Source organism: Pithys albifrons, chromosome 3 (assembly GCF_047495875.1).
Source record: "Pithys albifrons albifrons isolate INPA30051 chromosome 3, PitAlb_v1, whole genome shotgun sequence".
NCBI lineage: Eukaryota > Metazoa > Chordata > Aves > Passeriformes > Thamnophilidae > Pithys > Pithys albifrons.
The window spans coordinates 97,828,961-97,841,511 of NC_092460.1; positions in this window are offsets into that span (position 1 = coordinate 97,828,961).

Sequence of the window (12,551 nt, forward strand, 5' to 3'; positions counted from 1 at the left end):
AAGCATTAAAACTCCATTGGGGTGTCCTTCAGAAATTCCTCAGCCTTGCTTCAGTCCCCTTAGAAAGAACAGATGCTTGTCATGACTAGTCCAGCATTTCCCATGAGAAAATACATCTCACACAACGCCTATAAAAGTCTGAGCTCCAACTCTGGTGTTTGCCATGAAGGGCATTACCCTTGTATTGTGAAAAGATAAGAAATTGTCCCTTGTGAGTCATTTTCTTCTGTAAATAGGAGGGGAAGTGTTCTTTTGTGTTTTGTTTTGTTTGATTCTGTGTTATCGATTGGTACCTTCTTCAAAAGGCCACAAGGGATACTTTATTAGTTAGTGTAATTGTGATTTAAGGATGATGTTGCATGATATAGATGTACTCAACATGGAAAAATACAGATGGAGACATGAAAAGGCAACCTTCTGTGCTGCAGAATGAGATGACATTTGCCCTGGTTCAACAGGTAGTAGATGGTAGTTTGGTTTTTATGGAATCACAGAATCATAAAAAGTTAAGGGCTTGGAAGGGACCTTAAAGAGCATCTAGTCCCAACCCCTTTGCCATGGGCAGGGACAAATGCCACTGAACCTGATTGCTCAAGGCCTTAACGAACCTGGCTTTGAACATCACCAGGGTTGAGGCATCCTCAGCCTCTCTAAAAAACCTGTTCCTCAGGTGTCTCACCACTCTCACGGTAAAGAATTTCTTTTTTATATCTAACCCCTCTTTCAGTTTGTATCAATTCCTCCTTGTTCTGCCACTACAGTTCCTTATGAAGAGTCCCTTTCCACCTTCCCTGTTGCCCCTTCAGATACTGGAAGGTTCCTGTGGAGTCTCCACACTACCTTCTCTTTTCTTTCTTATGTTGGGGACACCAGAACTGGATGCAGCACTGTAGGTGTGGTCTCACAAGAGCACAGAGGGAGAATCACCCACCTTTGACCTGCTGGTCATGCTCCTTTTGATGCAGCCCAGGATAACATTGGCTTTCTGGGATGTGAGCACACACTGCTGGCTCATATTGAGTTTTTTCAACACCCATCACATCCAAGTTCTTCTCCGCAGAGCTGTTCTCAATCACGTCTGTGCCCAACCTGTAGGTGTCTGCAATTGACACGATGCAGGTACAGGACCTTGCACTTCACTTTGTTGAAGTTCATGAGGTTTGTAGTGCCCCACCTCTCACTATAACAGGAATCACAGAATCACTTAATGGTTTGGGCTAGAAAGGACCTTGAAGATCATCCAGTTCTCGCTCCCTTGCCATGGGCAGGAACACCTTCCACTAGACCAAGTTGTTCAAAGTCCTATCAAACCTTGCCCTGACCACTTCTGGGAATGGATCATATGGTCATGTGTAAAATGGTAAAATGGTTTTGAATAAGTCACCTGTGGAGATCTCACAGTCTGCACAAGTTTCTGATGGGTACCTTTACTGGAGAAGATGTCAGTGTATAACCCTGATGCAGACTGAAGTTGCTCAGGAAAGTGGTGGAATCACCATCCCTGGAAGTGTTCAAAAGGTGTGTGGATGTGGCACTTGGGGATGTGGTATACTAAGCCCTTGCCTACCTCCAAGCAAATGGATCAAGACAAGCCAGTTTTCTCTAATATATTTGTGCACTGTGGAAAAGTACCTGCTCTTGAGTCTAAGGGAGTTGGTAGAGACACTCATTCTAGCCATTGCCAAATTTTTGATCCAGACTAGGTCTAGATTTTAACCACCAGTGATGTATTGAGGTTCCTGGATACAGGTTCGTTTTTTTTTAAGCCACCCAAGTACAATCATCTGCATCAGGGGAAGGAAAAAAAGCCTCCACAACATTTACATGGAAGTTTTTGAATTTCAAAGATCTTTTTAATAAGGCAAGAATGAGGAAGTCTAAAGATGTGCATATCTGCTTTACAGTTGTTAGCTTAATAAATGCAAATATTTCCAGCAGCCAAAGGTTTTACCCTGCAGTTTTACCTGCTAACATTTCCTTGTTTTGAATTATGTAGATCAGAAATGGAGGAAAAACATAACACTGGTTCTAAGGGTATAGAGCTGTCATCTAATTTTAGCTAAATGTTCTCCAAACCAGAAAGATGCATAACTGTGGGGTAAATTGCTAGTGAGGTTTTCAATTTTTTAAGAATCTGTTTACAGCTTTGCTAGCCAAAGTCAGGGAGGGAAAAAAAAAAAAGGAGAGAAACAAGACACAGAATGTTGAATATTAAAAAAAAATTCATCAGTAAAAAATAGTGTCTCAGCTTACAAAACTATTTATTTTTCACATATATAGGTCAAAATCTCACTTGAAAATAAAACAGGAGTATGCAATATGAAAGACACCTATTGGATATTTTAGGTGCAATAAGTGATCCCTGGCCAAGATTTCTCAAAGTGGTCAGAGATTTGGAGGGGCTGTTTGTATGTTGTTGACCTCAGACTTTTTATCAGAGCCTGGAATTCAGAAAGAGGGCACTCAACACTCAGAAATAAATTCATTGAAGGCATCCAAGTTCAAGCCATTCAAAACCAGAAACTGAGATTCAGTAGTTGTGCTTGGAAATTTGGATCTTTGTATTCCAATATTCAGAGCGTCACTTCCAAGATGTTACTCACATCATTTTATTAATCCAGAAACAGGTCACAACCAGGAAGTAAAACCCTGCAGATGCCAATCTTCTTTGTAACACCTGATCTACAGATCAAAGTCATATTTATATTATTGTCATTTGAAAAGAGCTTCACAGAAGTGAATAAAGTCTGCACTAATGTTGATGAGATTAAAATTAGGTTGATAAATGAAAGTTATTAAGGATGATGGGTAATGAAAATCTTATATTTGATGGATCCTTGCATCAGATCTATGGCTGTTGTTGCTGCTGTTAGGATGGTTATTGCTGTTTTCACCATCTCTAGCGGTTCCACTCGAGATCTACTAACACTAATTTCTACTCTACATGTTCATGGCAAGATACAAGCTCTATACTGGAGGCTGCATGATCTAACATTCTTCAGGCAAAGAAAGGAGTGGTATTTATCTCACCTAGCTTTAAACATGTGAATGTGAGCTAACACAAACTATTTACAACTACTGGGGAGAAACAGGAACTTCTATGTCATGATTCCTCTGCCCAAGGTGAGGTGTTCACCTTAGGACAAAACGGTCTGGATTCCTGGATTATCTCTTTCTCTTTAGTGACTGCAGTGGGAATCTAAGATATTTCTCTCTTTGTTGTAAACATCTAAACATAAATAAGATGAATAAACCACTGATTTTCTTGTGTCACATGTACCAGAGAGCAAAGACTAGTAGCAAGAAGTGAGAAGAGCCTCTTAAGACGTTGAACCTCAACTGCACCACAGGAGAATATGCCATGATGTGCACTCATAAATTCAGACTCTGCCTGGAGTTTCCCCTTGACATTTTTTCATGACACAGGCCATACAAAACACCCCTTGTTAGGAGCATTGAGGGTCAACAACAGGACATTCACCCTTAAAATGCAGAGTGGACATCATCAAAGGCAACTTCGAGGTATATAACCTGTCTCACTTGGCTGTAATCACTTTGATATCTACACTGAGTGGCTGTAGAGAGCTCCATGGTAAATACACTTCCACAGCCTCACTGGCTGGAGTGGCAGCAATAAGGAAGGTGATCGAATCATCAAAGAGAACTTCCCACTCCTTACCTCTGCTGAAGTCCACACTGCCACAAATCAGCCACCGTGTTTCAGCAGCAGTACTATGTCACAGCTTATCAGTTCCCTGCCCAAGGAATTGTCTTTTCTATGTAGAATTCCTGGAACTCAAAATCCCATCCCACCAGAATAAGCACACCCTGTTACTAAGCTGTACTTGTTCTCTGTCAGAAGTGCCTGAAATTTATCCATTTTTTCAGCAGTCAGCATTTCTGACCAGAAGGAGTCATATAACTGGGGGAAGAAAACAGGTTCTTCACTGCTGCTTGTAAAGATGTTGAAATTGTTTGGGAAACTTAGAGATAAAAGCCCCAGAAGTGCAAGATAGGATGATACAAATTATTCTCCTTAACACGTCAGACAGGAGCAGTAAAGGCTATATATGGTCACAATTACCACATCCGTGCATATCTAGCAAAAGAAGGCTGAGATCATATTATATAAATTAACGTGAGAGACATTACAGATGTTGCCTCTAATGGAATTTTATGATCAACAGCCATATATTATAATATTTGAATAACTTTCAGAAAGATTTCTTCCTCCGGCAATGCTTAAAGTTTTTCCTCCTGTCACCCAAACTAGTCTTTCAAAGAAAGTGCAAGGCAAGAGAAAAACTGACCTTTCAAGCTGTAGGAGTTGAAAACTTCACACTGATGCTGTTAAAGCTGATTTAAGTAATGCAAAACAATTATTTCCCAAATGCATATGTTAAAATGGTAAATTGATATATCAAAACCACAACCTGAATATAGCAATTTGTCTCTTTTTTCTTTCTTCCTTTCCCTCCCTGTTGGAGTATATTCCACAGCTGCCTGTCAGATAATACACTGATTGCAACTTTCTTAATTTACAGAGCCTTTAAGTCTAATCTCATGAGCCAGCCTAAAGGGCTTCTTCATCCATTGAAATGCCAGAATAATTGAAATTGTCTTCAGCTGACAGTCAGGCAATAATGAATATTTTCCTTTGCTGATTGCATGTCAGGGTTGCATACAGCACTGCTAACAGACCTAATCCTATGGATCTCAAGTCAGGCTCCACAATGAGGCAAATATTTTTTGTTTCTTCTTCCATGGATAGATATGAATAGACCAAGATCAAGTATGGTGGTGAGTGGTATAGAGTGACCCAGTTGTTGTCTGAACACCACCACTGTGGGCTTCCAACAGTGCTCTAGAGGCAAATGACAGTCTGGGAAAGGTTTTGTTTAAAGGTATGCCTGAAGGAAAAAACAAGAGAGGGAGGAGGAAATGCTCAAGTAGTCAGTCAAAAAAGGAGTTGGGAGGAAAATTGTGGTATGGCAAGAAAGTGGCTTCTGTGTGAACCCAACCTCTATAAACTCCTCAGATTTTCATTGCAATCACTTATGGGCATTTCCTGATCCAAAGTCAGTGCATGATCAATAGAGTATTAATGATATGGAGATCTATGGGGACAACAAAAAGGATGATCATTGCTCTATTGAAGGAAATAGAGAATGTTCAGGAGCACAGAAATAAAGGCAATATGAACATAGAGGTGATTCTGAGTGCCTGATCAGCATGTATCCACTCTGCAGCCATGCACATGAGGATATGCACCGTAGTGGTGGATTTGCAGTGCTTAGTTAATGGTTGGACTTGATATTCTTAAAACATAATTCTATGAAGCCCAGCAACAGAATATGACAATGTTTCTCCTGCCCCATGTCCCATCTACAATGATCTACAACCTCTTACAATGATAAAAGTGTGAGAAAAAGGAAACACTGTCATTTTACCATAAACACAGGAATTTGTGGTTTGTGAATTTTTTGAACCATGAATGATTTCTTTGCTGTGAAGGACCCTCATGGTTTTTTCCTCCATTGATTTATCCTCCCAGACTCTGAATCCAAGGAAACACTTAGTATCCATAAAATCCTGCAGCAAGGAATTCCTCAGTGTCAGTGAGTTTTTCTCATGTTTTAGAATAAATCAACGGTTGAGTCAGTAGTTGTTCTGTGATATCTGACCCTGAAACCACATGACCATCTCCCACATATCTTGTAAAGACAAGTGCCAATCATGAAGTGATCACCATGTGCACCCTGGAGATTTCTCTCCAACAGAAAACATCTATTTTGATATGGTTTTAATTCAGCTATATAGACAGAGGGTAAGAGAGAGAAAGGCTTGCTTGGAGGAAAGAAGAAAGGAGAAGGCAAAGTAAACCCTGGTTTGGGAAAAATAGCATACTATTTGGGGGCAAAAAAATTTAGCAGCACAGCTTCTGCATCCTCCATAGTCTGGAAAGTAGGAAACTTCTGGGTTTGAGGGTTAAACAAGTCTGGACCTGGCCACCCAAGGAACCCTATGTCCCAGGGTCTCAAAGGCCAGTACTGCAGAGCAGCAGTATCTGAATAATGCAGGTAAATATCCAGCACCCCATATGCAGCCTTGAGCAAGCTGGTTTGATCTCACAGCTGGTCCTGTGGGGAGCAGATCGGGACCTTCTGAGGTCACTTCCAACCTAAATCATCCAATGGTCCCATGATCCAGGGAGGACCCAGGGCTCTCAGCTGCCAGGCAACGTGCCAGGACAACCTTGGAGGCAAGGAGCTCTGGCAGGAAGCTACTGAGGGAAAACAGGCATCAGCTCTGGGAAAGCCGTCACTGCAGAGGCACAAGGTCTCTGTAGAGAGGCCAGCCTTTCACTGAGATATCCTGCAGCCTTACCACCAGGAAACAATAAACCTCTCAGGAACTCTTACAGAGAATTCCCTCTTTCTTCAGCATTTCTGTGGGACCAACAGTTGGATCTGCCACTTCTATTCAGCCTTAACATAGTACTTAATCATATGCCTTCCTCCAGCCAACCCCCCACCTTAAGCTCACACAGCTCTGGGGCAAGAGGTTCACACTCTCCAGTTTGCCAGTTCAGATGCCAGTATGAACTGCTCCCTTCAACTGGAACAAGGCCAGCCACTTTTAACTTTTTTAACTTGCAGCTCAGCTAGTCTTGAGATTTGCAAGTTTGGAAATGCTTACAGGAGCTCATTCCACAGATCCCACTGATTCCAACAAGACAATAGTTTCCAGTGGGGCCAGTGACAGAAAGTTAAAAGCAAAGTATCAACTAGATGAACACATGCATGCAAGCCCTTTAATCTGTAGATGAGTTTTCCGAGCTGGAAATTGGGTAAGAATTGGCTCTGGAACTTGTCCAACAAGTAGAAAAGAACTTGAGCAAAGGGCAACCTGCCACTTCTCTGTCAGCATCAGTAGCCAGTTGCTCCTGTAAGCCCCAAGTCTCCACTCAATCACTGAACACTGAGCTAAGTCCATCCTTGCAGCAACCTCCTGTGAGCATTTGCATCAGAGACAAAGAGTGCAAGTTGATCCCTGCCTGTGTTTGACAACACCTTCCTCAGCTGCACTATGCCAGGGGTGAGCCTGGGTCCCAGGAGCTGCAATCCCTCCTTCCCAGGTACAGTCTGTGCTGGTTTGAAGGTGAACCAGCAGGGAAAATGAACTCACCACGAGAGAGATTATAAGTCAGAGCTAAAATTTAATGATAATATTACAATAACAACACTGATACACAAGGGAAATTGCTTTCAACTCACAATACCCCAGCAGTATAACCCAGTGTCCTGGGGCACAAACCCAAGGGGGTTTGTTTGCCCTTGTGCTGAGACCCCTGTGGCTCCCCCAAGTCCAGAGCAAAAGGAAAAGGAAAAACCTGTTGGTGCAGGCGAGAGCTGTGGTCTGGGCGAGAGCGGTGATCTCCTGCTGTCGAGGTCCTGCTGCTCCTCTGGATCCGACGAGAAGGTCCTGAGGTCTTCTTACCCACCACTTATGTACCCTCAGGGAGCACTCAGTCCCTCCCCCTGGGCGGGGACTCACACAATGGGTGATTAACTCTGGGAGCCAGGGGTTGTTGAGCTGTTGATGGCCCATTAGCAGCTCCGCCCCCCTCAGGCTGGGTGTGAAGTGATAATGGCTCCCTGGGCAGCTGCTGCTAATGGCCCATTGTCCTTGGGGAATGAATAGAGGGGGTGGAATACACAGGTTTGATCACCACCACACAGGGTTAGATGGTCCCTCCAGCTGAACTAGGACACAGTCCCACTCTGAAAGGGGCGAGAGAACAAAACAGACTCTGTGAGATGCATGGAGGAGAGAGGCACATTCACAGCTAATGCCAAGACACTGCTTTTGGGTAGCAGAGACTGAACTACAAAGAGTGGAAGGAGCTTTCTGTTTCTGGCACATCCCTTACTCTGGCAGTGGCTTGGAAAAGAATATAGAAAGGGAAAGGATCTGTTCTCCAGGTAGGCACCCTGATTCCCTGTTGGAAAAAAAGGGTACAGGACATGAAGGAAACCAAGATAATTGAATAGCTGGGAATGAATAAAACATCAATAACTCCTTGCATATAAAGCCTATGGCATGGAATTAAACCTATAGGAAACTGTTGACTGATAAAATCTGCCTTTGACCAGACCCATAACAAGGATCCAAGTTCTTTAGTGTTGTAACTTTACTGACTTAACACCAGTGCTTAAATTTAGCAAGTTTCCTTGATGACTGAGAAATATAGGAGGAAGATGAAGATGTAATAAAAATCTTATTATTAAATCATGAAAATAGCAAAATCTTTGGGTATTCAGCACCCGTAATACAGGATGCTGCACCAAGGCGAGACATGCTGTAGGCTGATAGTTACTCCTGCTAGTGACCTTTTTGTTGACCAGAAGAGTTTAGGCCTGAGCTCCAAAACTAGCTTTATTTTCCAATAATAAGACAGGGCCAACCTCACCCAAAAGAAAATAACTCTTCACTCCTGAAAATTAGGCAGCTGGACCCCTCAGGGAAACAGTTCCTTCATATGCCAAGTAGCTCCTGTCTGAGCCTTCCCTCACCTTCCTGATCTGGGAACCAGCCCATCTCACCCCTCCTCTCTCAGCCCCTAACTTCCCCCAGGGTTCGTTCCCATTACTTTTACCTATTTATCCTGGCAAATAGGGTCAACTGTCTTCATGGGTCCTGAAAGAGCCCCTACCCTCTGCTGCAGTGAGATTATAATTAACTTCACAAAAGATAGACAGGGAAGCAGAGACAAGAAGGGAATTACCCCACGCCCCCAGCATAGCTAGGTATGCAGCCCGTGGATCCCAGCCCTGTGTACCCTCCACCTTGCTACTGTCTTGGTCTCTCCCACCTCCTTTACCTTCATCTTGAGCTGCATTCCTGGGCATGCCATGTTTCACACTTCTATACTATTAGAAGTAATAAAGAGATGGCAGCATAATCCAAAATTATGCTCAGGTCATTCTGGCTCTTTGGATGGGCTTTCCTGCTCTCTGATATGTAACAACACTGGAACATGCAGGAAGAAGTTGCTCCACACTGCTCTAAAAGCTGTCAAGACATGTCTGTAGCCTGACTATCAGAATAAGAGACTTCAATGAACAACCTGCCCTGTCATCTCCTTACCAGATGCAGTTCAAGCCAAGCAGTGCTTAGAGACCATTTGGTTCTTCTGGAATGAGACATGGTTATTATTCAAGGCTGTAGCCCATGACTCTGAACAGCCAGATGGTCAAAACTGAACATAAATATGATAGGAATCCCTAAACACAGAACACAGTCAAGCATGTGCTCGCCTTCTTAATGGATTTGCCCATCCCTCAGATTTTGATTTGGAAAACTCCATCCAAAAAGATTCATAAAGTGCTGGAGGTGCTTGACATACACTTAAAAGCTTCAGGGTAGACCTTGCAGCTGATATAAATCACTGTCAGCTCCAGCAGCTTCGATGGCTCAGGCCCAGCCTTAGAATACAGCAAGAGTTAGTGAAAATAAATCAGTGTATTTATCAGTACGTTCCCTTCTTCTTAACCCAAACACACTTGAACTGATGGATTGGTCCTTTCATATCCCTACGTTATTGTGTCTCAATTGCATACATTTGTGCTCTCTCCACTGTATAATAGATACAAATAATGAACAGCTGTAGAATGCAAATATAGGTGGCACACTTGTGTGTAGTCATCTATGCACACACATATATGCTTTCTGCAGCCAGCAGCTCAACCCTGTGGGTCTGTTGACCCTGCACTGCAGTTAAGGATTTCATTTATTCCTGGGGGAAAAAATCCTCTTTTTATTTATTTTCATATTAATAATGATGAAAAAGGTTCCAGCACACCATTTCTAATACAATTAAGTATATTCAAGATCACAAAATACTATTACAATAACCAGAAAATATATATATAAAGAACACACTTTAATCCAGCAAGTACAGTGCTAAGGCAGGAATTAATGCATTGTCTGTGCCCATTGTGGCTTAGTATTAAAAGCTATACCCTGCCAGAGGAGGAGAGAGCAATAACTGAGCATCTCTCTGCTCTTACACCTTCCCAGATCCTCCAGGATGTGACACCAGCAGCACAAAATTCAGAGGTTTTGTGATGATGTTTCATTTAAGAAAGGCAACTGCTGTCTTTGCACCAGTGAGTCTAGTTCTTCATCTCCAGAAGTTTCTAAGTCTGATTCATGGCCAATTTTCTTTCTACTAGTGAATGGGGAGACAACTGGAAACCCTCAAACAGCGGAATAAATGAGATCAGTGTTAATGGTGGGTCATAAAAACACCCATGAGGATGCTAGAGGTCTGTGCACCTTGTGCCTCCTGGACTTTCCCCAGGCGAGCAAGGAGACATGGTGGGAGAGTCACAGACACATTTGAGGTGCAGGTTGCTATGTCTGGTCTAGTTACCCATCTTGGAAAAATAACAGCCTGCCAAAAGAGGTCGAAGAGCTAAACCAACACTCATGTCTGTTTTGCTGGACTCCAGACCCAGAACAGGCCTTTAAATAAGACCTAAAGCCTACGAGGAGACACATTCCCATAAGAAACACAAGCAGAAAAGAGAGATTGGCTGTCATATGAAAGGGTCTGGTTTAACTGCAGGACTAAATGAGAAAGAATGGATCCAGCTGCAAAGGAGATGCAGAGTTTATGAACTGAAGAAAAAGAGTCTTGAATGTATGGGAGAGCTCTAACTGGATATAAATACATAAATATATTTTATTTGTGTTGCATAAAGTAACAAGTGTTTTGTTGCTCAGGGCCCTCTGAAAAGGTGCCTCATCCATTTTCTTTCAGAGCCATGTTTCTGAGTTTGTTGTAGACCAAGGTGTCTTGATGATAAAACTCAGAGGAAGGCCTCAGTTTTGCAAAGGGATAATATTTGAAGTGCTTGAATATGTGTCAGAATTCAGGAAAATATACTATTTTTAACCCCATGGACCAAAAAGGACATAGCCAGACCCCAAAGCGTTGTTATGGGAAGATGATTTTTAGAGGGATAACAGAGCCTGATTGGGATAATTTACAGTGATCTGTCTCTGCTCTACTTCAACATAAAGATTGGATAGTAGCTCATCTGTCTTTAGCCTGTCTCTCCCATATATAGCCCCTTGCCCCCTAAAAAAAAATGTGCTCCTTAGTTCTCACAGTTTTATTTTAAAAGTGCAAAATCACCAAAATACCTTGGTGCCAATTTACATTCCAGGCAAAACTTGTTGAGCAGACCAGTTTCCCAGTTTGACTTCGCATTGTTTATTTCGATGATGACATTCCATGTTCTTCCATTCACAACTGAGAGCAGAGTTCAGTCCTGGACTTAAAACTGGAGCATGGAGCAGTCAGCGGGAGGCACAGCAACTGCAGATACATCCTAGAAAATTTTTAAAATGCAAATCAACAGTCCCATGAGCCACCACCATGGTCTTTGGGGTAGATACACATTTAGGTGATTTAAAAAGTGATCATTATTTACCCAGTAAGCTGTGGCAATTCCTTCAGCAGCTGCCATGCTCGACTGACTTAATACATATTTAGAATATGCAGAGTAAGAGTGGGCAATGCAAAGCAGAGCTGAAACATCTCAGTATTAGATACCTCAGGGACTATTTCTCCATATGCCAAATTAGACAATATTGTGGATTAGTCACTTGCCAAATTCTCTTTCTTTTTTTTATTCCCTTTTCCTTTTTTTTCCTCCTAATTTTTTAATCCAAGATGTTTGAATTAAATAAGACCCAAAAAATATTAGCATCTTCACCCTGGAGAGACATATTTGCGTCAACAATTACATCTATTTCCTTCTAGAATAATGTGTTGCTCCATCATTATGTTGGAGGGGGGGACAGGAGGAAATCCAGCCCCACACTTGATAATTCAATGAGTCAAATTTTAGGCCAAAGGAAATTTTGCTCTCAAACCCTTCTAGGTGTTGAAGCCACTTCCAGTCCCAACATTAAGTTTCAGAAAGAGCTGGCAGTGGCAGCCACTGCCGTGTCATGCCTGGTGCTTGGCAAGGAGGCTCTGAATCTTCCTTCCTTTTGATTGCTCCTTATGTTGGATGAATCCAGATTAAAGGCTAATTTCGACTTTGCTGGGTTTGGAGCCTGTCTCTTACTCTGGCTTTGTTGTGCAGTGAGGTAGAGTGTAATTTTCTGACTCTTCCCAACTCCTTAGTTTGAGACAATAATCCACTCTGTCTCCTCTTAATTAAAGTAAATAACCCAGGCTCACAATAGCAGTTCAGAAAAGGGCCTTAAGTCTCATTGCCTCAGTGCAAGGAGCTAATTGATTTTCAAATGATAATGGTGTTTACATTAGAAAGCCCACATCCCTCCCCCTTCCTTTTCTGTTCTTAAACCTTCTTCGTCTCATGAATATCAAATGGCCAAGGTCCTTCCATTGTGGCTGCCACCTCCTAATGTACCTGGTGTCACTCCAAAATGCTTAACCAGCTAATGGAGTGATTTCTGATTTACCTGCCCACCACTTTTGCCCTGTTTGTTATCCACACACCGAGGAC